General features: G+C 38.6%; 1 long non-coding RNA gene across 1 annotated transcript; it reads right to left on the bottom strand.

Moving 5' to 3' along the window:
- Positions 1 to 1,164: 1,164 nt before the first annotated feature.
- Positions 1,165 to 3,842, bottom strand: LOC122425716. The gene is made up of 3 exons (XR_006264979.1): positions 3,703 to 3,842; positions 3,541 to 3,542; positions 1,165 to 1,202 (listed from the first exon to the last, which is right to left on the bottom strand). It is a non-coding gene; the product is annotated as an uncharacterized LOC122425716 (long non-coding RNA).
- Between the last annotated feature and the right edge of the window lie 23,966 nt (positions 3,843 to 27,808).

Below are 27,808 nucleotides of genomic sequence, written 5' to 3'. Positions count from 1 at the left end.
CGGTGCTCAGCTTTCTTCACAGGCCAACACTCACATCCATACCTGACCACTGGAAAAACCATAGCCTTGACCAGACGGACCTTTGTTGGCAAAGTAATGTCTCTGCTTTTTAATATGCTATCTAGGTTGGCCATAACTTTCTTTTTCCAAGGAGTAAGCGTCTTTTAATTTCATGGCTGCAGTCACCATCTGCAGTGATTTTGGAGTCCCAAAAAATAAAGTCTGACACTGTTCCCACTGTCTCCCCATCTATTTCCCATGAGGTGATGGGACCAGATGCCATGATCTTAGTTTTCTGAATGTTAAGCTTTAAGCCAACTTTTTCACTTTCCTCTTTCACATTCATCAAGAGGCTTTTTAGTTCCTCTTCACTTTCCGCCATAAGGGTGGTGTCATCTGCATATCTGAGGTTATTGATATTTTTCCCGGCAATCTTAATTCCAGCTTTTGCTTCTTCCAGCCCAGCGTTTCTAATGATGTACTCTGCATATAAGTTAAATAAGCAGGGTGACAATATATAGCCTTGATGTACTCCTTTTCCTATTTGGAACCAGTCTGTTGTTCCATGTCCAGTTCTAACTGTTGCTTCCTGACCTGCATACAGGTTTCTCAAGAGGCAGGTCAGCTGGTCTGGTATGCCCATCTCCTTCAGAATTTTCCACAGTTTCTTGTGATCCACACAGTCCGAAGGCTTTGGCATAGTCAATAAAGCAGAAATCGATGTTTTTCTGGAACTCTCTTGCCCTTTCGATGATCCAGTGGATATTGGCAATTTGATCTCTGGTTCCTCTGCTTTTCCTGAAAGCAGCTTAAACATCTGGAAGTTCTCTGTTCACGTATTGCTGAAGCCTCACTTGGAGAATTTTGAGCATTACTTTACTAGCGTGTGAGATGAGTGCAATTGTGTGGTAGTTTGAGCATTCTTTGGGATTGCTTTTCTTAGGGATTGAAATGAAAACGGACCTTTTCCAGTCCTGTGGCCACTGCTGAGTTTTCTAAATTTGCTGGCGTATTCGGTGCAGCACTTTCAGAGCATCATCTTTTAGGATTTGAAATAGCTGAACTGGAATTCCATCTCATCCACTAGCTTTGTTTGTAGTGATGCTTTCTAAGGGCCACTTGACTTCACATTCCAGGATGTCTGGCTCTAGCTGAGTGATCACACCATTGGGATTATCTGGGTCATGGAGATCTTTTTTGTACTGTTCTTCTGTGTATTCTTGCCACCTCTTCTTAATATCTTCTGCTTCTGTTAGGTCCATACCATTTCTGTCCTTTATTGAGCCCATTTTTGCATGAAATATTCCCTTCGTATCTCTAATTTTCTTGAAGAGATCTCTAGTCTTTCCCATTCTGTTGTTTTCCTCTATTCCCTTGCATTGATAGCTGAGGAAGGCTTTCTTATCTCTCCTGGCTATTCTTTGGAACTCTTCATTCAAATGGGAATATCTTTCCTTTTCTCCTTTGCTTTTTGCTTCTCTCTTTTCACAGCTATTTGTAAGGCCTCCTCAGACAACCATTTTGCATTTCTTTTCCATGGGGATGGTCTTGATCCCTGTCTCCTGTACTATGTCACGAACCTCTGTCCATAGTTCATCAGGCTCTCTATCAGATTTCTCACTTCCACTCTATATTCATAAGGGATTTGATTTAGGTCATACCTGAATGGTCTAGTGGTTATCCCTACTGTCTTCAGTTTAAGTCTGAATTTGGCAATAAGGAGTTCATGATCTGAGCCACAGTCAGCTCCAGGTCTTGTTTTTGCTGACTGTATAGAGCTTCTCCATTTTTGGCTGCAAAGAATATAATCAATCTGATTTCGATGTTGACCATCTGGTGATGTCCATGTGTAGAGTCTTCTCTTGTGTTGTTGGAAAAAGGTGTTTGCTATGAACAGTGCATTCTCTTGGCAAAACTCTATTAGCCTTTGCTCTGCTTCTTTCTGTACTCCAAGGCCAAATTTGCCTGTTACTACAGGTGTTACTTGACTTCCTACTTTTGCATTCCAGTCCCCTATAATGAAATGGATCACAGCCTTGTCTAATTCAGTGAATCTATGAGCCATGATGTGTAGGGCCACGCAAGACAGACAGGTCATGGTGGAGTGTTCTGACAAAGCTGGAGAAGGGAGTGGCAAGCCACTTCTGTACTATTGCCTTTGGAAACCCATAAACAATACAAAAAGGCAAACAGATATGACACTGAAAGATGAACTCGCTATGTGGGTTCAGTTCAGTTCAATTCAGTCACTCAGTCGTGTCCAACTCTTTGCGACCCCATGGACTGCAGCACACCAGGCTTCCCTATCCAACATCAATTCCCGGAGCTTACTCAAAGTCATGTCCACTGAATCAGTGATGCCATCCAAGCATCTCATCCTCTGTCTTCCCCTGCTCCTTCTGCCTTCAATCTTTCCCAGCATCAGTGTCTTTTCCAATGAGTTAGTTTTTCACATCAGGTAGCCAAAGTGTTGTAGTTTAAGCTTCAGCATCAGTCCTTCCAATGAATATTCAGGACTGATCTGTTTTAGGAGGGACTGGTTGTGCCTCCTTGCAGGCCAAGGGACTCTCAATAGTTTTTTCCAACAATGCAGTTCAAAAGCATTAGTTCTTTGGTGCTCAGCTTTCTTTGTAGTCCAACTCTCACATCCATACATGACGGCTGGAAAAACCATAGCTTTGACTAGATGGACCTTTGTTAGCAAAGTAATGTCTCTGCTTTTCAATATGCTGTATAGGTTGGTCATAACTTTTCTTCCAAGGAACAAGTGTCTCTTAATTTCATGGCTGCAGTTAATATCTGCAGTGATTTTGGAGCTCCGAAAAATAAAGTCCGTACTGATTCTATTGTTTCCCCATCAATTTGCCATTGAAGTGATGGGACCAGGTGCTGTGATCTTAGTTTTCTGATTGTTGAGTTTTAATCCAGCTTTTTCACTCTTTTTTCACTTTCATCAAGAGGTTCTTTACTTCTTTGCTTTATCCCATAAGTGTGGTATCATCTACATAGCTGAGGTTATTGATATTTCTCCCAGCAATCTTGATTCCAGCTTGTGCTTCATCCAGTGCTTCATTCTTGATTCCAGCTTGTGCTTCATTCATGCTATTGGAGAAAAGTGGAGAAATAGCTCCAGAAAGAATGAAGAGGCTGAGCCAAAGCAAAAATAGCACCCAATTGTGAATGTGACTGGTAATGGAAGTAAAGTCTGAAGTTGTACAGAATATTGCATAGGAATGTGGAATGCTAGGTCCATGAATAAAGGTAAATTGGAAGTGGTCAAACTGGATATGGCAAAAATGAACACTGACATTTTAGGAATCAGCAAGCTAAAATGGACTGGAATGGGAGAATTTAATTCATATGACAATTATATCTACTACCGTGGGCAAGAATCCCTTAGAAGAAATGGAGTAGCCATCATAGTCAACAAAAGAGTCTGAAATGTGGTATTGGATGTAATCTCAAAAATGCCAGAACTATCTCTGTTCATTTCCAAGGCAAACCGTTCAATATCGCAGTAATGAAAGTCTGTCCCCCAACCACTAATGCCAAGGAAGCTGAGGTTGAATGGTACTATGAAGACCTACAAGACTTTCTAGAATGAACACCAAAATATATGTCCTTTCATCATAGAGAACTGTAATGCAAAAGTAGGAAGTCAAGAGATACCTGGAGTAACAGGCAAATTTGTCCTTGGAATACAAATGAAGTAGGTCAAAGGGTAACAGAGTTGTGCCAAGAGAATGCATTGGTCATAGTAAACAACCTCTTCCAACAACAAAAGAGACGACTCTACACATGGACATCACCAGATGGTCAATACAGAAATTAGATTGATTATATGCTTTTCAGTCGAAGATGGAGAAGCTCTAAACAGCCAGCAAAACAAGACGGGGAGCTGACTGTGGCTCAGATCAGAAACTCCTTATTGGAAAATTCAGACTTAAATTGAAGCAAGTAGGGAAAACCACTAGACCAAACTTTGTATAACCTAAATCAAATCTCTTATGATTATACAGCAAAAGTGACAAATAGATTCAAGGGATTAGATCTGATAGACAGACTGCCTGAAGAACTATGAATGGAGGTTCATGAGATTGTACAGGAGGCAGTGGTCAAAACCATCCAAAGAAACCAAAATGCAAAAAGGAAAAAAGATTGTCTGAGGAGGCCTTACAAATAGCTGAGAAAAGAAGCGGAGCTAAAGGCAAAAGAGAAAAGCAATGATGTATCCATCTGAATGAAGAGTTCCAAAGAATAGCAAGGAGAGAAAAGAAAGCCTTCCTAAGTGATCAATGCGAAGAAATAGAGGAAAACATTAGAATGGGGGGGACTAGAGATCTCTTGAAGAAAACTAGAGATACCAAGGGAAAACTTTGTGCAAAAATAGGCACAATAAAGGATGGAAATGGTAAGTACCTAATAGAAGCTGAAGATATTAAGATGAGTTGGCAAGAATACACAAAAGAACTACACAAAAAAGATCTTAATGACCCAGATAACCACAATAGTGTGATCACTCACCCAGAGCCAGACATCCTGGAATATGAAGTCAAGTGGGCCTTACGAAGTATCACTAGGAACAAAACTAGTGGATGTAACAGAATTCCAGCTTAGCTATTTCAAGTCCTAACAGATGATGCTGTGAAAGTGCTGCACTCAATATGTCAGCAGTTGTGTAAACTTAACAGTGCCCACAAGAGTGAAAAATGTCATTTTTCATTCCAATCCCAAAGAAAGGCAATACCAAAGAATGTTCCAACTACTGCAGAATTGCACTCATCTCACACGCTAGCAAAGTAATGCTCAAATTTCTCCAAGTGAGGTTTCAAAAGTACATGAACCAAGAACTTCCAGATGTTCAAGCTGGATATAGAAAAGGCAGAGGAACCAGAGAGCAAATTGCCAAAATCCATTGATCATAGAAAAAGCAAGAAAATTCCAGAAAAACTTCTGCTTCTGCCTCATTGACTAACCTAAACCCTTTGACTGTGTGGATCACAAGAATCTGTGGAAAATTCTTCAAGTGATGGGAACACCAGACCACCTTATCTGCTTGTTGAGAAATCTGTATGCATTTCAAGAAGCAACTGTTAGAGCCAGACTTGGAACAACAGACTGGTTCCAAATTGGGTAAGGAGTACATCAAGGCTGTATTTTGTCACCCTGCTCACTTAACTTATACACAGAGTACATCATGCAAAATGCTGGGCTGGATGAGGCACAAGCTGGAATCAAGATTGCTAGGAGAAATATCAGTAACCTCAGATAGCGGATGACACCACCCTCGTGGCCTAAAGCTAAGAGGAACTAAAGAGCCTCTTGATGAAGGTCAAAGACTAGAGTGAAAAGAGGGCTTAAAACTCAACATTCAAAAAGTTAAGGTAATCCGGTCCCATCACTTCATGGCAAGTGGATGGGGAAACAGTGGAAACAGTGAAATACTTTATTTTCTTGGGACTCAAAATCACTGCAGTTGGTATCTCAGCCATGAAAGTAAAAGGCCCTTACTCTTCGGAATAAAAACTGTGACAAATTTAGACAGTGCATTAAAAAGCAGAGACATTACTTTGCTGACAAAGGTCCGTCTAATCAGAGCTATGATTTTTCCAGTAGTCATGCATGGATGTGAGAGTTGAACCATAAAGAAAGCTGAGCACCAAAGAATTTATGTTTTTGAACTGTGTTGTCAGAGAAGACTCTTGAGAGTCCCTTGGACTGCAAGGAGACCAAAGCATCAATAATAAAGGAAATCAGTCCTGAATAGTCATTGGAAGGACTGATGCTGAAGCTGAAACTTCAACACTTTGACCACCTGATGCAAAGAACTTACTCTTTGGGAAAAAAACTTGATGCTGGGAAAAATTGAAGGCAGGAGGAGAAGGAGATGACAGAGTATGGGATGGTTCGATGGCATCACCGACTTGATGGACAAGAATTTGAGCAATCTCTGGGAGTTGGTGATGGACAGGGAAGCCTAACGTGTGGCAAGGAGTTGGACATGACTGAGCGATTGAACTGAACTGATCCTGAATCTCAATAGATTTAATACCACCTTAATTGAATACTGATTGCTAATATTTATATGTTAACATTCACTCTCATATGCTTTGTGCATTATTTATCGGTGACTTCACTGAGGCAAACTGAGATCAGGAAACCGGAGCAGAGGAGACAAGAACACCTGGGGAATGACTAGCAAATGTTAGATCCAGGTTCATGCCAGAGAGCCTGCAATCATCAATACCATCATAGAAACCCTGGTGTGTACAGAGAGGTGGAGCCCCTTGCACCTTAAGCAGAAGAGCAGGAAGTGATTCTGGGAAATCACCTAATAGTTTTCTTGTTTCTAGATATCTCCAGATTTAAGCTCTTCTGAAAACATTTATTTGGAATTTGAAATGAAAATGTAGCTTCTCAGTCTTTAGTAGAAGACAAACAAAATGCAGGAGTCCAAAGTGGGTCAATTCTGAGCAAGGTGTCTTTTATAAAAGGCATCACACCAGGGAGTGAACAGACTTGAAGTGGCTTAGAATGTACACAAAGGCTCTGTACTCTGACCTTGACTAATGCCAGAGAATGCAAACCTCCATGGCAAGAAACCTGTATCCAAATCAATAAATAAAAGAAAAATGAAAAATAAATGAGCCACATTTTAGTGTTTTTATAACCGATCCCTGAGTTTGATGAGAGAAAAATTTGAATTCATCCTGGAATACTGAGGTCCATAGCATATGTACAAAAGGCAAAAGCCATTCTTCCTAACATTTCTTTATATGCTGCTCCTCCTTTCTGTTTCACAAAAGACAATGTATCTAGGGAAAAAGAAAAATCACCACTCTAGAATCTTAGCTCTGCAACACTTTAATTCCTTCTTACAGTGGCAAACAAAGACCACAGCTGATACTTTTGAAATTAAATTTAACCTAAGAAAAGATTTTAAGAGGAACTCTGGATGGAAAGGCTGTATTAGAATTTCTTTAAATTTTCTGAACTTCCCTGCACAAAACATTTGAAGACAAGGAAAGTGGAAAACATTATTAACTAGAGAAAAAAAAAATGTTGACTTCTTTTTTTGTTATCTCTTAATAAATTATGTGCTTTCAGCTAAAATAAATGGCACTTTGTGTTCATAACTCTTTCATAGTTCTGTTAACTCTTTTCATTATTCCTCAGCTTCGTGTGGGACATGCTCTTTATGAGATTAACCTTTATTTTCCCATGAGATGATCTAGAGTTCTAGGTAATGAAAATTATCCCTTTAAGCCAAGGATGAGAAAATGGATATAGGTGAGGTATTTCCTCTGTTGCTTTGAATATAATTATAGTTGACACTAATATAGATTGCACTTCCCAGTTTTCTATTGTGTGGAATGAAAATATCTCCTGCCATATTAATGAACAAGAAATGTCACAGCCATCAGTGATTTCTGTCCTCCAAATGCAAATGAGGGCTCCCAAAAACATGATCCAGCAGATGCTGCCACCTACCACCGTGATTGCTGAGGAGTTGGGGGAATGCAATGATTAATTCCTTAACGTGATACCTGATCTTTGATATTCAGGCTGTCTGCTCCCTTTGTTGCAAATTTGCATGTAGCTTGATTTCCCCTCCTGCTTCTTTGAAGCAGTTTTCTCAGAGATACTGAGGTGCTGTCTCCCAGGCTCAAAGTTCTAAACATTCCCATCAAATAAAATAACTCTCTACTTTCAGGCTGTAATTATATTTTTTAGCCAATAACTGGTAAATATTTAACAGTGAGCTTTCCAAGAAACTAAAACTAAATAAAATCCTGCTTATTGTGTTTGCAAATTCCAACACTGATTTCAACCTATCACTGCTTTAACAATTGGCCCAAAATTTCCTCAAAGTTTACTAGTTGGCTGCTATATGAGTTAGTTTTGACACATCACTGATTTTACCTCTTTTAATTAGTCTTTCCTCTCTAAAGCTTGTCAGTCAAAATTGGTATAGTCATTCTAATAAGCAACAGCCATCACCACAACCCACCTGGCAATGCAGGAGACATAAGAGATACAAGTTCAATCCCTGAGCCAGAAAAATCGCCTGGAGGAGGGCATGACAACCCACTTCAGTATTCTTGCCTGGAGAATTCCATGGACAGAGGAGTATGGTGGGCCACAGTCTAAACGGTCTCAAAGAGTTGGACACAACTGAGGCAACTTAGCACACGTGTATGCATCACCACTATCACAAAAATACATTAAGAGGTCAGGATTAAATATTGAACCCTGCAACACATCACAAGGGACTAGACCCCAGGCTTACTGTTCATGTCCATTTGAAGTTCACAGAGAGGAGTGTGTATCAAAACTATGTCAGTTCTCATTTCTGGATGGCTGTGAATACTATTCAATTTATTGCCTTCCTTTTCATTGGTTTGCCCAAAAGGGAAATATATATATATATATCCAACCATACTTTCACTTAAACAAAAGTAATTTATTACTTTTAACCAAAATCTATGTACTTTTGGAGAATATTGAGTGTCCATCATTGTACAGTTCCCTCTGAGTGTCTGCTTACTGCCTGAAATGCTTTATCATACTTTCCACCTGTCATTCATACCTCCTCCCTGGTCAACAGCCAAAAAACACAAGGTTTATACTCAGCTGATGAGGCAATCTATAGATTTTTGCTATCACCTTTCAGACCTCAATTACTCTTTATAATTTTGTTTGTTTAGGAATGAAACTGACATGCTTAATAATCACTCAGAGATCAACTATGGGAAATAATATTGATGCTCTTCTAATTACTAGTAATGCAGAGGAACTGATGAAATCTGCTCAAAGCTAGACTTCAGGTACCATGAGGAGGTGGCTTCAGCTAGGAAGTGGTGGCTGCTTTGTCAGCGTCAGTACCATAATCAGGCAGAGAAACATTTAGGGAGAAATGTATATTGACCTGGATGGTTAATATATATCTGTCAGCCAAAGCAAAAGTAGTCAAGGCAAAAATTGCATCTCTAGTACTAATTATTGGAGAAGGAAATAGCAACCCATTCCAGTATTCTTGCCTTAAGAATCACATGAACACAGGAGCCTAGCAGGCTACATGCCACTTTGGACACGACTGAGGGACTAAGCAACAGCCGTCCTAATTATTAACTGACATACCTTCCCATTATCTGTTAGCCTTGAACCCAGAGTTATTTCCCTGGTAATTAACCACACTATGAGGGTATATATAAGCAGAATATGTATCAGTTCATTTCAGTCACTTAGTTGTGTCCACTTTTTGCAACCTCATGAATAGGAGCACACCAGGCCTCCCTGTCCATCACCAACTTCCGGAGTCCACCCAAACCCATGTCCATTGAGTTGGTGATGTCATCCAACCATCTCATCCTCTGTCATTCCTTTCTCCTCCTGCCCTCAATCATTCCCAGTATCAGGGTCTTTTCAAATGAGTCAGCTCTTCACATCAGGTGTCCAAAGTATTGGAGGTTCAGCTTCAACATCAGTCCCACCAATGAATACCCAGGACTAATCTCCTTTAGGATGGACTGGTTGGATCTCCTTGCAGTCTAAGGGACTCTCAAGAGTCTTCTCCAACATCACAGTTCAAAAGCATCAATTTTTCGGCACTCAGCTTTCTTTATATTCCAACTCACATCCATACATGACTACTGGAAAAAACATAGCTTTGAGTAGATGGGCCTTTGTTGACAAAGTAATGTTTTTGTTTTTTAATATGCTGTCTAGGTTGGTCATAAGTTTCCCTCCAAGTGAAAGGTTGTTGCTGAACAATAAGACGCCGGGATTCTTGGCCTCCGGAGGAGACAAATTCAATCCGGGCCAGAGACGAGGCTGGATTGCTCAGAGCTTTTGTGTAATAAAGTTTTATTAAAGCATAAAGGAGATAGAGAAAGCTTCTGACATAGGTATCAGAAGGGGGCATAAAGAGTACCCCTGCTGCTAGTCTTCAACTGGATGTTATATAGTCACTAGCAGTCTGTTAATGAAAAGAAAGGAATGTCTTAAAACTAAGAATGGCACCAGATAATTCATCCCAGGCCATAAAACGATTGACTTAAATCTTGTAGAAGTGCAGATTACCATTCAAATAGTTTCATTTGCATAGGTTAGGGGAGCAATATCTGAGTATAACATACAGGTTTGTCAAGTAGGTTGAGCCATTTGGCAGAACTAACTTGAAGACAGAGTCTGGGGTACATAACATAGCTTAAGACAAATATTTCCATAAGAAAAAATGAATTGGTTAACTCAAGGTTTGAGAATAGTTAGCTTCAGATGAAACCAGGTGTCACGGCAACAGAGCATTTTAAGAGAAACCTACTTTTAAATTTGTATAGAGAAGGAAAAAAAGAAAAAATCTCTAGTTTGTTTCCTCCTGCCACTTAAGAGAGACAAAAATGTCTGACACTTGCAGCCTATTTCCTCCGTTTAGAGACCCCTGGCCTTCCTGCCTGTTACCCTCTCACAAGGAGTAAGCATCTTTTAATTTCATGGCTACAATCATAATCTGCAGTGATTTTAGAGCCCAGAAAAATAAAGTCAGCCACTGTTTCCACTGTTTCCCCGTCTATTTGCCAGGAAGTGATGGGACCAGATGCCATGATCTTAGTTTTCTGAATGTTGAGCTTTAAGCCAACTTTTTCACTCTCCTCTTTCACTTTCATCAAGGGGTTCTTTAGTTCTTCTTCACTTTCTGCCATAAGGGTGGTGTCATCTGCATATCTGAGGTTATTGATATGTCTCCCGGCAATTTTAATTCTAGCTTGTGCTTCTTCCAGCCCAGCATTTCTCATGATGTACTCTGCATAAAAGTTAAATAAGCAGGGTGACAATATACAGCATTGACGTACTCATTTTCCTATTTGGAGCCAGTCTGTTGTTCCATGTCCAGTTCTAACTGTTGCTTCCTGACCTGCATACAGGTTTCTCAAGAGGCAGGTCAGGTGGTCTGGTATGCCCATCTCCTTCAGAATTTTCCACAGTTTCTTGTGATCCACACAGTCCGAAGGCTTTGGCATAGTCAATAAAGCAGAAATTGATGTTTTTCTGGAACTCTCTTGCGTTTTCAATGATCTAGCAGATGTTAGCAATTTGATCTTTGGTTCCTATGCCTTTTCTAAAATCAGCTTGAACTTCTGGAAGTTCATGGTTCACATATTGCTGAAGCCTGAACTGGAGAATTTTGAGCATTACTTCACTAGTGTGTGAGATGAGTGCAATTGTGCAGTAGTTTGAGCATTCTTTGGCATTGCCTTTCTTTGGGATTGGAATGAAAACTGACCTTTTCCTTCCCTGTGGACACAGCTGAGTTTTCCAAATTTGTTGACATATTGAGTGCAGCACTTTCACAGCATCATCTTTTAAGATTTGAAATAACTCAACTGGAATCCCACCACCTCCACTATCTTTGTTCGTGGTGATGCTTCCTAAAACCAACGTGACTTCACATTATTGAGCCCATCTTTGCATGAAATGTTCCCTTGGTATGTCAAATTTCTTGAAGATATCTCTAGTCTTTCCCATTCTATTGTTTCCCTCTGTTTCTTTGCATTGATAGCTGAGGAAGGCTTTCTTATCTCTCTTTGCTATTCTTTGGAACTCTGCATTCAAATGGATATACCTTTTCTTTTCTCCTTTACTTTTCACTTGTCTTCTTTTCACAGCTATTTGTAAGGCCTCCTCAGGCAGCCATTTTGCTTTTTTGCATTTATTTTTCTTGGGGATGGTTTTGATACTTGTCTCCTGTACAATGTCACGAACCTCTGTCTTTACTTCATCAGGCAGTCTGTCTATCAGATCTAGTCCCTTAAATCTATTTCTCACTTCCACTTTGTAGTCATAAGGGATTTGATTTAGGTCATACCTGAGTGGTCTAGTGGTTTTCCCTACTTTCTTCAATTTAAGTCTGAATTTGGCAATAAGGAGTTCATGATCTGAGCCACAATCAGCTTCCAGTCTTGTTTTTGCTGACTCTATACAGCTTTTCCATCTTTGGCTGCAAACAATATGATCTATCTGATTTTGATGTTGGACACCTGGTGATGTCCATGTGTAGAATCTTCTCTTGTGTTGTTGGAAGAGGGTGTTTGCTATGACCAGTGCGTTTTCTTGAGAAAACTCTATTAACCTTTGCTCTACTTCATTCTGTACTCCAAGGCCAAATTTGCCTGTTACTCCAGGTGTCTCTTGACTTCCTACTTTTGCATTCCTGTTCTCTATAATGAAAAGGACATCTTTTTCAGGTGTTAATTCTAAAAGGTCTTTGTAGGTCTTCATAGAACTGTTCAACTTCAGGTTCTTCAACATTACTGGTCAGTGCATAGACTTGGATTACCGTGATATTGAATCATTTGCCTTGGAAATGAACAGAGGTCTTTCTTTCATTTTTGAGATTACATCCAAGTACTGCATTTCGGACTCTTTTGTTGACTATGATGGCTACTCTATTTCTTCTAAGGGATTCTTTCCCACAGTAGTAGATATAATGGTCATCTGAGTTAAATTCACCCAGACTCAATGGACATGAGTTTGGCTAAACTCTGGGAGTTGGTGATGGACAGGGAGGCCTGGCATGCTGCGGTTCATGGGGTTGCAAAGAGTCAGATAAGACTCAGCGAATAAACCGAACTGAAGTCCATTTTAGTTCGCTGATTTCTAGAATGTTGACGTTCACTCTTGCCATCTCCTGTTTGACCACTTCCAATTTGCCTTGATTCACGGACCTAACATCCCAAGTTCCTTTGCAATATTGCTCTTTACAGCATCGAACCTTGCTTCTATCTCCAGTCACATTCACAACTGGGTTTGTCTTTGCTTTGGCTCCATCCATTCCTTCTTTCTGGAGTTATTTCTCCACTGATCTCCAGTAGCATATTAGGCACCTACTGATCTGGGGAGTTCATCTTTCAGTGTCCTATCTTTTTGCCTTTTCATACTGTTCATGGGGTTCTCAAGGCAAGAATACTGAAACGGTTTGCCATTCTCACATTCTGTCAGACCTTTCCACCATGACCCGTCTGTCTTGGGTGGCCCCATATGGTATGGCCTAATTTCATTGAGTTAGACAAGGCTGTGGTCCTGTGATCAGATTGGCTAGTTGCCTGTGATTGTAGTTTCAGTCTGTCTGCCCTCTGATGCCCTCTCTCAGCACCTACCGTTTTACTTGGGTTTCTCTTACCTTGGACATGGGGTATCTCTTCATGGCTGCTCCAGCAAAGCGCAGCCACTGCTCCTTACCTCGGACGTGGGGTATCTCCTTACAGCCGCCGCTCTTTACCTTGGATGTAGGGTAGCTCCACACGGCCACCTCTCCTGATCTTGGACGTGGGTTATATCCTCTCGGCCACTGCTTATATATATATATAACTTAAAAAAATATATATAACTTATATATATGTATATATATATAACTATATAACTGATTAGTTGACAAACTTGCCTCAATTTGTTTAGCATTTTAGAACTCTAGATACTATTTCCATGGGCCCTCCTCACTCAGTTCTGGTCTAAGCATTCAGAAAGTAAAACACTCCTTGTGATTTTGTGTGTATATGCATGAGTGAGTTGATTGAATTAAGTCTTCCAAACTATTGACTTGAGCTTGAGTGGACTCCGGGAGTTGGTGATGGACAGGGGGGCCTGGTGTGCTGTGATTCATGGGGTCACAAAGAGTCAGACATGATGGATCGACTGAACTGAACTGAAACTATTATACAATACTACATATCCATTAATTAATATATTTAAATATAAAAATATTTAACCACATATTCTCCATCTGGTTATGCTATCAAGTCTAGATATTTTAATTTTGTCCACAAAAATTTCACAGGGGATCAGCTCCCTGAAATCAAAGTATAGTAGGCCAGTATGTGGGCTTGCACATCTTATCAGACACATCGAAAATTACATAACATGTCACAAAGTGATAGTTCTTGGAATTTGATAGAAATTGATATTAAGTGTGCTGGTCAATAAAATAAAGAAATTTGCCTTTTTATTTTTCATTGATCACTTTCTCATTTTAGTATCAGTTTAGTGATTTTTAAAAGGATATATGACTGTAATTTAGAAAGATTGGTTCTTAAAGTTTTCATCTTTTATTTCCCCAGATCATTTATCCCCCTTAAACTTATACTTTCTCTGTAAAACCATCCTTTGCAGGAGGCTTATAATATTTTAGTGAGGTAATAAAAAATCTGATCCATAGCAGATATTCAGTAAATAGTGTTTCATTTCCCTACATTTTTTGAGCAGCACTATTTTGATCATATCTGGTATTCTAGTCTCCCTCTCACAAATTATTCATAATGACTAACCGTGGTTTTGTAATCACATGTGTCAGCAACTTCTGTGGGAGATTGTTTTATGACATAGAACTGCAATTCATACGATGTAGCTTCCATTCCCACAATACTAATATACAAGGTAGTAATGAGCAAATGTATATGATTACTGTCTAATATGAGGCTAAAGACAGATGTTCATTCAGTGCTTAAAATAAAATGAAAATATAATATAAATGAATCATTTCATGTTCATTCTACAGTTTTTGAGTATTATTTAGTTATCTATATTTCTTAAAAAATCGACTCTGATCATGGTAAACTAAGTCAAGTTGCCAATCTTTATTGGTTGATTATTTGACTAAAGCTAGCCTGAATTAACTCTCAGCATGTGTAGTAATGGGAATTAGTATGGGATACCAAATATAAATACCAAATACAAAGATTTTGAAAATATGCTTAAGTTCATAAAACATCCCATTTTATAGATGAAAAAATTGATGTCAGAATGGTGGTATCAATATCACACAGAGAATTAGCAGCAATTAGTGCAAAGATTAAGACTATTGATCTCCCAGTTAAGATTCTCTCTTCTTCATCCCCTGGTTTAAGAGAAAGTTTCAGGAGGGGCTTGAAAGCAATGTCTTTTTCCCACATTCAGTGCACATTGATCTTTTTTTCTTTTTTCTTTTTTTTTTTAGAGAAAATAACTTTTTCTAATTTATTTATATTTGAGTTATTAAATATAGGGATATTGAAGAGCCAAATGGAGGGAAAGCTGTCATATTCCAGCTTGAACAATTTCACTTGAAATTTTCCATACTAATCAGTTTTCAGGTCCTGATCAATTGGCTTCCTACTCCTTAGTTGCTGTGATTGAGTGATGGATGTCTGTCTTAAATTGTGACTTGTTACATTAATTGCTGCTGTTGATAACTCTCTATGTAAACACATCCAGAGAAATGGGGAATTCCCCTAACCATCAGGATAAAAGCCCTTACCCAATGAGAGTCAAGAGAATGACAGTTCATTATCTTTAGAAGTTATTCTGTCATGAATATTTCTATTGGATTTACTACCAAGAGAAGAAGAGTATTTCTGCAAAATTAATAAGTAAAGGGGATAGTTCTCCATCTCCTCAATGGTAAGCATGACAAAATTGCAAAAATATATGAGAAAATACAGTGAAAGACAAAGGATTCGTTACTGAAGCACTCAATAGGAAAAATAGACGAATGTGGACCTTCACTTCAGTTCAGTCGCTCAGTCGTGTCCGACTCTTTGCAACCCCATGAATCACAGCATGCCAGGCCTCCCTGTCTATCACAAACTACCGGAGTTTACTCAAACTCATGCCCATCGAGTTGGTGATGCCATCCAGCCATCTCATCCTCTGTCGTCCCCTTCTCCTCCTGCCCCCAACCTCTCCCAGCATCAGGGTCTTTTCCAATGAGTCAACTCTTCGCATGAGGTGGCCAAAGTATTGGAGTTTCAGCTTCAGCATCAGTCCTTACAATTAACACCCAGGGCTGATCTCGTTCAGTATGGACTGGTTGGATCTCCTTGCAATTCAAGGGACTCTCAAGAGTCCTCTCAACCCCACAGTTCAAAAGCATCAATTCTTCAGTGCTCAGCTTTCTTCACAGTCCAACTCTCACATCCATACATAAACACTGGAAAAATCATAGCCTTGACCAGACGGACCTTTGTTGGCAAAGTAATGTCTCTGCTTTTTAATATGCTATCTAGGTTGGTCATAACTTTCCTTCCAAGGAGTAAGCGTCTTTTAATTTTATGGCTGCAGTCACCATCTGCAGTGATTTTTGGAGCCCCAAAAAATAAAGTCTGACACTGTTCCCACTGTCTCCCCATCTATTTCCCATGAGGTGATGGGACCAGATGCCATGATCTTAGTTTTCTGAATGTTAAGCTTTAAGCCAACTTTTTCACTTTCCTCAAGAGGCTTTTTAGTTCTTCTTCACTTTCCGCCATAAGGGTGGTGTCATCTGCATATCTGAGGTTATTGATATTTCTCCTGTCAATCTTGATTCCAGCTTGTGCTTCTTCCAGCCCAGCATTTCTCATGATGTACTCTGCATAAAAGTTAAATAAGCAGGGTGACAATACCCAGCCTTGAAGTACTCCTTTTCCTATTTGGAACCAGTCTGTTGTTCCACGTCCAGTTCTAACTGTTGCTTCCTGACCTGCATACAGGTTTCTCAAGAGGCAGGTCAGGTGGTCTGGTATGCCCATCTCCTTTAGAATTTTCCACAGTTTATTGTGATTCACACAGTCGAAGGCTTTGGCATAGTCAATAAAGCAGATATGGATGTTTTTCTGGAACTTTCTAGCTTTTTTGATGATCCAGAGGATATTGGCAATTTGATCTCTGGTTCCTCTGCCTTTTCTAAAACCAGCTTGAACATCTGGTTTCTCGGTTCACATATTGCTGAAGCACGGCTTGGAGAATTTTGAGCATTACTTTAATGTGGACCTTAGAACTGGTCAAACATTGTTTTCTCTTCTGTTCTTTTTGTTTTCCTCAGATACAGACTTCCAGAGTGATTTTAAATCTACTAATATTGAAGGGTGTCTGAGACTTGTATTTATTTAGGGTCTGTATGATTTGGAATGTCAGACAAGGTAAAAAGGAGAGCTGTCTGCTTAGAAAAGGCTTAGGAAAGCAAGGCTTAAAGGAATTAGTTTAAAGGTTTTTAAAGTTCCCATTAGTTTGTTATGGAGCATTTACTATTTTCCATACATTTTGCTAGACATAAGGTTGGGATAGTATATGTCAGCTACTACTGCTAAACCATTCCCAAACTCAATAGCTTTAAACAACAATTAGTTAATATAGTTCATATGTCTTGATATCAAGAAGATGTTGGTTGATTTGGTTGGTCCCAGCTGAGCAGCTTTTCTTCAAGCCACAGACTTGTCTGGACTTGCTCCACACTAAATTCTAGGCTCAGGAGCCCCTCTCTGTATGTTTATTTTTGGGCCCAGGTTGACGGTTCAGTAACTGCCAGACAAAGCACTCCTAATGATGCCAGATGAACAATAGGGCAAGAAGAAACACCTAATACATTTTATTAGGCATTGGAAGATGCACAAAACATTTTCGTCTCACTTTATTGATCAAATCAATAAATTTGGCTAAGTCCAAAGTGAAGGGACTTAGCAGTAACTTTATGGGAAGAACTGCAAAGTCACATGATAGAATTGGGGAGACAGAGTTGGTGCTAACAATACCACTTGTCACAGATTATTTGAAGATACAAAGATGATTAATATGTAGTACTTATATTCAAGGAAATCATAATATTGTAGGAGATAGGGAAACTTACTAGTAATAATTATATAAATTGTCAGATACCTCAGAGGCATATCAAGGTATGTGGGCCAGATATCTAGTGTAGGAAAATGCACTCCATATGTGCTTGACCAGTGGATAAATAAATGAATAACAGAGATCTGGAGATCCAAGTTTTGTTTAGAAACAATGATTGTTTATGTTTGGTACAGTTTCCTCACCTTTCTTCCTTCCTTCCTTCCTTCCTTCTTAATTTCATTTTTAGTCCCTCCCTTCCTTTCTTTTCTTCTCTTCCTTTTGGTTGCTCCTCTTTGTTCCCTCGTTCTTCCTCCTCCCCTTCTAGATTTTTTTCCTTCTTCATCTCCTTTTGTTTCATTTTCTTTGGCTGTTAAGTTTGGAAACCTAAGTATGGGAATTAAGGCAACTTTGGAACCTAATTTACTGCTCCAAATTTCTCTTCCTCCATGTGGCCAATATGCATACAAACTATTGTATATAATACTTGAAGCAGTGAATAGTTGAAAAGCATGTTAAAGTTAAGATATATGTGTTAAAAATTCACATGTGATGTATTATAGATGTGTTTTCCTTTCCAATTATGCTCTGAAAATTTTGCATTCTGCAGATACTAAGCAACCTATCACAGGACAATAATTCTTGAGGTCTGTCTCTGATGATGTTTTTTCTAGCAGACACAGAAATGAATAGAACAAGGAGCCAATTGTGTCCTAGATAGTAATATATGTGTGATCTCATGGCTCCCTTTAGAGATTTGAGCTGCTTTACAATTTGTAAACAGAAAGATATCACAAACCCTTTTACTAGCCAGTCTAAAGGCACGGCTGACCACCTGTAAGGGAGAAGTGCATGCTTAACTATGTGAAGTAATATAGGAATTATTTCCTGTTCAAAGTGTTATTCATTATTTGTCTAGAACCAATGTCTAATAAATTCTTCTACAGAACAGGGGCTAGCAAACCATGACCAATGGTTTGTATAACCTAGTGACTATTCATAAAGCAATTGTTAGTGTTAGTTGCTTAGTTGTGTCCAACTCTTTGTGACTACATAGACTGTAGCCTGCCTGGGGAATTCTCCAGGCAAGAATATTGGAGTGGGTTGCCATGCCCTTCTCTGAGGAGCACATGGTACACAGTCACATAAATTCATTTGCTTATTATCTATGTTGATTCTTGTGCTCTGACAGCAGAGTTGAGTCCTTGTGACAGAAGGTACAAAGCTGCAAAGCTAAAAATATTTACATTTATAGATAAAGTCTGTTGACCTCTGTGTTAGAGACACATTTCATTGAACTTAAACTTATTATCCAGTTGAAACATAGATATTGGTGAAGAGTTTTCATTATTTATAAGTAGGGGAAGCCTTAGGGAATATAAACATCTTGCTGCTGCTGCTAAGTCACTTCAGTCGTGTCCGACTCTGTACGACCCCATAGATGGCAGCCCACTAGGCTTCCCTGCCTCTGGGATTCTTAGGAAAGGGGAAAACCAAAATACTTCTCATTTGTAATATAATTTGACTTTTCCCCTTCAATGTATACCTTGAAATGTGATATTCCCCACCATTTCTTTGCTGTGTCCATTATTTCTCAGTATCATCATTATTATTCAAGTGATTTACCAGGTTTGAGGGCTTTCAGAATAAATTGTTTTCATATGGAAGTGATAAATGAAAAGAACTGTTCTTTTGAATTTCAGCAATGCCACTTCATAGTGATGAAAATTTGAGCAAATTACTTAATTCTTTTGAGGGGCAGAATCCCTATATTATTGTTGCCAATTTCATATTGCTGTAGAAATAGTTCTGAGTATTAACTATAATAACCTATGAAATAAGTAAAGAAATAGCTTCATGAAGGATAAGAAAATACATAACACAATGGGAAAAAAAATATTCAAACATAGAGAAATGAAAATTAACTGTCAAGCTTAAAGATGAAAAATACATTCAGTAAAGTTTAAAATCTCTTAAGTTGACTATTTGGTAGTATTAAAATGAGTAAGATTCAGATATATAAACATGCATGAATTTAAAGAAATGCAAATATTTAATGGGGCTTCCCTGGTGGCTCAGCAGTAAGAAATCTTATTGTGATGCAGGAGACTGCCTGTAATGCAGGAGATAGAGGTTTGACCACTGGGTCAGGAAGAGCCTGTGGAGAAGGAAATCACAACCCACTCCAGTATTCTTGCCTGGAAAAATCCCTTGGACAGAGGAGCTTAGCAGGTTGCAGTTCTTTGAATCTCAAGAATCAGACACAGCTTTGCGACTAAACCGCCACCAGAGCTCAAATGTTGAGTGGAAAAACTACTTAATGATCCATACTTTATGCTAATTATTTGTATTAAGTTTGATAACAAGCCAAACAATATTGTATATTTTAATCTATTTATACACATACAATATTATGATGTTTTATCACTTAAAAGTAAAAGATCTGCATCAGTGGCTCATTTCTTAAAATTCTCCTCAAACATTTTGTTTTATTGAGTGAGTTATTGTTGGAGGAATGGATTGCTTATTAATCAGAAAGTTTACTGAACTGAATGTGTAGGATCTGAATATTTGTCTCAGTTCTCTCACCACTGAATGTTGATAGTAAATGGTAGTAACTATGATTCTTAGATGCTTTACTATTTATGAATGATTCCATGGATTATTTCACTTAATCATCACAGAAGCCAGATAAGGGGAAAATAATTTGCTGTTTTATTGATAGCAAAACTGAGGCTCAGCTATATTTTGTACCAAGTCTAAGTTTGCCAGATTTGGTAAATGTAAATATAGGATGTTCTTTTTATATGAATATCAGATGAACATTTTTTTTAGGGTAAATATATCCCATATAGTGATTTATCTTTTAACTCTATAAGTATTACATAACTGCAAACAACAAAAGTAGTCCTGTCATCTTAACCACTGGTTTCTGTCTTAGGTTCTCTCTACTTTATCGGAACTATGTTTTTGTTCATCCATTCAATGTTTGTTCTTTAATATAACAAATATTTATTGAACATATAGTTTTAAGTGGGGAGTGGCATGATTTTATTTAGCCTCAAGCAAATTGTTCAGATGACTAAATGAAAAATGAGTCAGAGCAAGATGAAATCTGGAAGACCAATGAGGAGGCTGATGTGAGATGCATATTAGTGCAAATCACCAAGAAAGGGAATCTTGCAAGCAAACAAGAATTTTCCTAAGGGAATCAGGACATAATAAAATAAATATTAGATGTTTAACTCATAGCACAGGGAATACTGAAATAGGGAAGTCCAGTAACTGGTGTGAATAATGAGTTAAAATAGAGACTTCAGTTGGAGGGAGAGATACAAGAGACATAAACGTTTAGGTGATATCATATTCCAACTATGAGCATTACAATAAATTTCCTTTTCCTAACTCTCAAGGAACTTGGTTTTAGCCCAGTGAACAAAGTAGACAAAAAGTGAGTTAGAATATTGAAAAAATACTTAAGGTTCTCTGGGATCCAGGAAAATAAATTACCTCTAACTTGAGATTAGAAAGGAGAGTGGGAGTTTGTTCAATGCAGAGTAGTAGAAAAACAGCACAGACAGAAGAACCAGAATTAGTAAACACTTAGAGGTAACAAAAAAAAGTACATCACTTTAAAGAAGCTCCTTACAGATGGAGAATGGAAGGTAAGGTGTTAGTAAAATGACACGAACTGGAGAAGTAACCAGGAATCCACTGTAAAAAGTGTTGTTAGCCCTACAAAAGACTTTTATAGTCATTAAAGAATCTTTATCAGGGAAGTGGCCAATTAGATTTGGGTCTTAGAAAGATCACTAAAGCTGTGTGAGAAATGGTTTAGAGAGAAAAAAGCAGAAATGAGAGACACTAGATTAGAAGTTGTAATATTCCAGGCAGGAGATGATGACTAGAAATAAACATTGTGCTAATGATTTAGGGGGTACAGTCAGTAAGACAGGTGAATGAATGAATTTGGAGAGCAAGAAAGAATCATAATTCAAATCTGAAAATCTGGTGATTTGGACAACCAGAAGATGATGGGGCCATCCCTGAGATAGTGATAACAAATATTACAGAGGAAGAGATCTGGGGAGAAGAAAGAAGGATGTGGTTTTGAACGCCTTTAGGTTAAAGTATCTGTGAAAGTCACATGGTGCCAACTGGATACATGAGTCTGGAATGTAGCAGAGAGAAATAGATTGAAGCAAAGACCTGGAAATTATTACTAAGCTTTGGCTGAGTTTAAAGTTGCAAAAGTAGATGAGATATGCTATAAAGAGCCTGCAACATGAGGAAAGAAGAGGTTCTCAGGGAAAACTCTGAGGGATGACAATGCTGCTTTTCCTGCTAAGTCACTTCAGTCATGTCCGACTCTGTGCAACCCCATAGATGGCAGCCCACCAGGCTGCTCTGTCCCTGGGATTCTCCAGGCAAGAATACTGGAGTGGGTTGCCATTTCCTTCTCCAATGCGTGAAAGTGAAAAGTGAAAGTGAAGTCTCTCAGTCATGTCCACTCTTCGTGACCCCATAGACTGTAGCCTACCAGGTTCCTCCATCCACGGGATTTTCCAGGCAAGAGTACTGGGGTGGGTTGCCATTTCCTTCTTCAGAGGAATGACAATGCTGTAGGTATAAATAGAGAAAAATAGCCTGCAGTGCAGGTAGAGGAGTCATTTAAGTAGGAAGAAAATAAGAATGTGGTGGACAGTTGAGCACATTCTAAGTTGGAATAATACTAAGTAGGTATGATAAAAGAAAAATAGGGCAAAAATTTCAAAACTACAATAAGATGGTTGAAGAATAAGAAAATGGAAAATAGGATTGACTGCCAAACAAAGAAAGATAGGAGGAAATAAGCAGAAAAATGATAGGTGTCAAAGCTCATAAACTCACAATATGGTCCAAACAAAGTTGAGAGAAGTAACTGCATGACTACTAGAAGGGTAAAGGTTGGGTTCAGGGTGTGAAATTTATTTATTTATACATACATTTTAAAATTACACGAATAATGTACAAATAGACTCTTGATGAAAGTGTTTCAGGGGGACCACTAAGTTGTACATCTGAAACTAATACAAATTATATTTCAGCTTACTTGATTAAATATTTTGAATTTTAAAAATTTAAAAATTACGCAAAAAGAAAAAAAAAATCAGAGAATCTAAAACTAGAGAGAGTAAAATATTGAAGGGGCTCCTTATCCTCCCCATCAGTGAGCTCTTTCTTTCCCAAAATGACCACTCTCAGCAGTCCGGTATTTATTCTTTTGGAAATTTTTTCTATGCACTTATGTATATGTGCTGTGCTGTGCTTTGTCGCTCAGTCATATCTGACTCTTTGCGACCCTATGGACTGTAGCCCCCCAGGCCCCTCTGTCCATGTGGCTTCTTCAGGCAAGAATACTGGAGTGGGTTGCCATGCCATCCTCCAGGGGATCTTCCCAACTCAGGGATCATACCCAGTTCTCTGGCATTGCGGGTGGATTCTTTACCATCTGAGCCATCAGGGAAGCCCATTTACATACATATTAATACATACTACATAGTTGCACATAACTTATTTTTTTAAATGGATCATAATGCTTGAATTGATTTTTTTTCAACAAATAATATCTTAGTGAACTTCCATAGTACATTTACATCTATCTCATTTGTTTGAATAAATGCATATTATTTTGTATTCCTCAATGGCAGTAATTTATTCAACCATTGGCCTATTATTGGGCAGTTGAATTATTTGAAATGTAAATTTTAAATCAGATGTGTTAGAAAAGGAAAAACGCTAAGCAGTGACAAAGTCCAGGATGAGTGTGAGGAAGTGGATAGCATAAGTAGAGATGGGGAGACCTTGGGGATAAAAATGCAGTGGAGAGTAATGGTGGTCTGATGACTTAAAACCAGGGATACTGAGGACACCAGGGTGAAGACAGAACTTGGAATGAGCCACAGTAGGGTGTGGTCTGAGTTACAGGTTTCAGTAAGAAAGAATGAGTGACTGTCAGGGAGCATTTAACAAGAGGCTTCCTGTGTGCTGTTTTGGATCTGTCAGGAACCCTCTGGCCCTTATTAATTCCTGAATATTCAGGAATTAAGAGGAGAGGCACGCCTTTCCTGGGGCTGAGGAATCCAGGCATTTCTCATTACAGTGATAAGTACCCTCTTCCTTTTTATGAGCCACATGGTAAAAGGTGATTGTTTGTATCCCTCTCTTTGATAGGGATCTTCTTATGTTTTACAAGTCTGGAATTTTAATCTTTATCTTTGCTGAGAATAACCACCTTGTAAGACAGTATATGTGCCCACGCCATGTTGATTAAAACACCTTTGCTCCATCAGAGCTTTGGTCCCCGTGTCTTTATTTCTTTCTATTCCTTCTCTCTCTCTCTCTCTCCCCCCCCCCCCCCATGTCTTTGTTTCTTTCTATTCCTTCTCTCTCTCTCGCTCTCTCTCTCTTTTTCTATTTCTGGCTAATTCCTTGGAGCGCAGAGGCCCGCTGAGCTCACTTTCTTGCCCGGGCTTCTAAGACCCTCTGGAGAAGGCGCACTGTGCCTTCACCCACCCGAGAGGGTGCCCGGTGCCTACGTGCAGCAGCGCGAGCCCTAGGAACAGGACTCTATTGGCTTTCCGCGTAAACCAGGGGATGTCAGCCTCTTTCTCTCTTACTTTCTTATCGTCCACTCCGGACCACCAGGTTCCGGTCTATTAAAGGACCAACAATTGACGAGGTGTCGGGATAGACACCACATATAAGAGGTATTAAAAGTTATGTGATTAGGTGGAAAGAGCTCTAAGACTAGCATAAGTAAGTAGTTCTCAATGTTGGTGGTTCTAGATTTCTAAAGGTTTTATGTGGGGTATGATATTTTTTTGAACAGATTTGTCTCTTAGTTGTTCTTATTCTTTGCTGACTAAACAACTTTCCTTGGGGTCTCTCATCTATTTCTATGCAATTTCATTCATCACCTACAGAACCACTAATTTTCCTGTGGAGTGTTGCCTCCTGAAATTTCCCTTTTCTGTCTATAGAGTACCTTTCATAAATATTTCTGGGAAGGGACTTGAGACATGAGTTGGAAAGGTATTTCCCTTTCACTAAAGGATGTACCATAATAGTTCATTTCTTTTTATTGAAGGCAACTCTCAGATTTACATACACTTATGCACATTAAGTCAGACAGAGCTGTGTTTAGTTCAGATAAAATCATAACCAGTTATTGGGTATCTATTGTGAGCCAGACACTAGGCTGGGCTGACTAGGAGAAAGGAAGAAACATGAAATACGGTTTTGGTCTTAAAGAATTTACAATTAACTGGGGAAGCAAAAATGAGCATTTGAGAAATAGGATAAATATATAATATTTCTCAATAATTAAAGAAAAGATATTGTAAAGTATAGATTGATTGATGGAAAAATGAATAATATGGGCAGGAATTGCCACAGGCTTTGAAAGAAAAATGATATACTTCAGGCTACAATAACAAGGGAAGACTTAGAGGGAAATGTTTCATTTGATCTTAGTGTCTTAAATGGATGTTTTAAAGTTTATGTAGGATTTGAATATAAGGACAAAGTTATGTAAGTTGACTGTTTGAGAATGATCTGAACATAGAAATTAGGGTAGCAAAATTCATGGCATGTCTGTAGTAATAGACAAATAAATATAAACATTAGGAATCATAACGAGATGATGACGTTTATAGAAGCTAAGCTTATGCAGATTTGACTACTCCACAGGACAGTTAGAACTCTAATATATGGAGATATTTTGAGTAACAATAGACATACAGATGGCTAACAAACACATGAAAAGATGCTCAACATCACTCATTATTAGAGAAATGCAAATCAAAACCACAATGAGGTACCATTACACGCCAGTCAGGATGGCTGCTATCCAAAAGTCTACAAGCAATAAATGCTGGAGAGGCTGTGGAGAAAAGGGAACCCTCTTACACTGCTGGTGGGAATGCAAACTAGTACAGCCGCTATGGAAAACAGTGTGGAGATTTCTTAAAAAACTGGAAATAGAACTGCCATATGACCCAGCAATCCCACTTCTGGGCATACACACTGAGGAAACCAGATCTGAAAGAGACACGTGCACCCCAATGTTCATCGCAGCACTGTTTATAATAGCCAGGACATGGAAGCAACCTAGATGCCCATCAGCAGATGAATGGATAAGGAAGCTGTGGTACATATACACCATGGAATATTACTCAGCCGTTAAAAAGAATTCATTTGAACCAGTCCTAATGAGATGGATGAAACTGGAGCCCCTTATACAGAGTGAAGTAAGCCAGAAAGATAAAGAACATTACAGCATACTAACACATATATATGGAATTTAGAAAGATGGTAACGATAACCCTATATGCAAAACAGAAAAAGAGACACAGAAATACAGAACAGACTTTTGAACTCTGTAGGAGAATGTGAGGGTGGGATATTTCAAAAGAACAGCATGTATACTATCTATGGTGAAACAGATCACCAGCCCAGGTGGGATGCATGAGACAAGTGCTCCGGCCTGGTGCACTGGGAAGACCCAGAGGAATCGGGTGGAGAGGGAGGTGGGAGGGGGGATCGGGATGGGGAATACGTGTAAATCTATGGCTGATTCATATCCATGTATGACAAAACCCACTGAAATGTTGTGAAGTAATTAGCCTCCAACTAATAAAAAAAATAAATAAATAAGATAAAAAAAATAATAAAATAAAATAGCTAAAGCTTGACTTTAAATTGCCACATTAAAAAAATAATAGATGGTTAAAAAAAAAAAAAAAAAAAGAAAAGCATGGAAGTGAGGATACCATGAGAATGATGAGAATGCAGCAGAGCCCAAGTGATTAGTGAAAGTGAAGTCGTTCAGTCGTGTCTGACTCTTCACGACCCCATGGACTGCAACCTATCAGGCTCCTCCTTCCATGGGATTTTCCAGGCAAGAGTACTGAAGTGGGTTGCCATTGCTCTCTCCACCCAAGTGACTAGGTCTAAACAAATGCAGTGCAGTAGGAATCGGCTAGAGAAACAAACCCTAGAAAGAAAAGTTGGCTGAGTCACAGGTACCAGGGCTCTTCCTGGTCCCCTTACGTGTTTTTCTCAGGGTCATTGCACCAGTAGAGCCCTCCACCTCTTTTGCTCTTCTCCCACAATATTCTAGAGTTGGCTGTTCATTGTTTTTCATGGTATCAGAAAGCTCTTTCTATAAATGTTCCAGGAGCATTCTATTCTATTCTATTATTGCAATTTCTTTTTTATTATTCCAAAGTATCTTACTCATTATTCATTCATTTATTTTCTTGCCTATAACTCACTTGCAAAAATATAAGTTCGTCAAGCAGAGGCCTTGGTACAATGATTCACGGCTATAATCTGCAGCACCCAGATGCTGCATCTAGTGGATGCTTAGTCAATGCTTATTGATAAAAGAATGGCAGAGAGAGAAAGAATGAAACGATATAAACTTAACTTCTGGAGTCTATTGCCCACATTAATTATAATGTATAAGCATGATAATGAGTTTAAGCTTTTGGGATTGCAAATTGAGCTTTTGGTGCCAATGACTATCAGAAATGTTAATCCCAGGAAATTAAATGTTATGTCACAGAACATATATAAGAATCTTTGTCCCCTTACCCTGAGAACTTGTGAAACTAATTAGGAATTCTTTCCACTCTATTGACAGTGTTTCCTACAGGTTCTAATATACTAGTAATATCTCCAAGGCCCCTTCCTTCCAATGCCTTCACCATATGATTTTAATTTACTGAATTCATAATCCAAATCAATATTCTTTTCATATAAGTGCTCAGCTAGGGAAGTCACACAGTTATTCCACTGAAACTTTCAATATCTAAATGTTTTTGCTTATAAATGTTACCATAAGGACCAATATTCATAGCTTGTTTCAAGAATGACATAATTAAACATATATCATAACTTTTACACTTTGTTTTTTGTTTAAAGTTCTTGAATACGAACCACTAATTTTTAAAAATGATCTTTGAGATGTTTGCTAAAGTTGAAGCAGATTTCTTCTATGTATTCAGATTTTCTACAGTGAAAAGTCAGAAGAATAAACTGAACCTCATGTTACACTATTCATTTGTGATTCACTAAGTACTGACTGACTCAAAAGAAAAGACTGAGATTTATTTATATCCCTTGAGCAGAGTAAAAATGACATTTT

The sequence above is a fragment of the Cervus canadensis genome, chromosome 23, assembly GCF_019320065.1.
Source record: "Cervus canadensis isolate Bull #8, Minnesota chromosome 23, ASM1932006v1, whole genome shotgun sequence".
NCBI lineage: Eukaryota > Metazoa > Chordata > Mammalia > Artiodactyla > Cervidae > Cervus > Cervus canadensis.
Note: the sequence above shows the minus strand (reverse complement) of the source record. Positions and strands in the feature narration are given on the sequence as shown.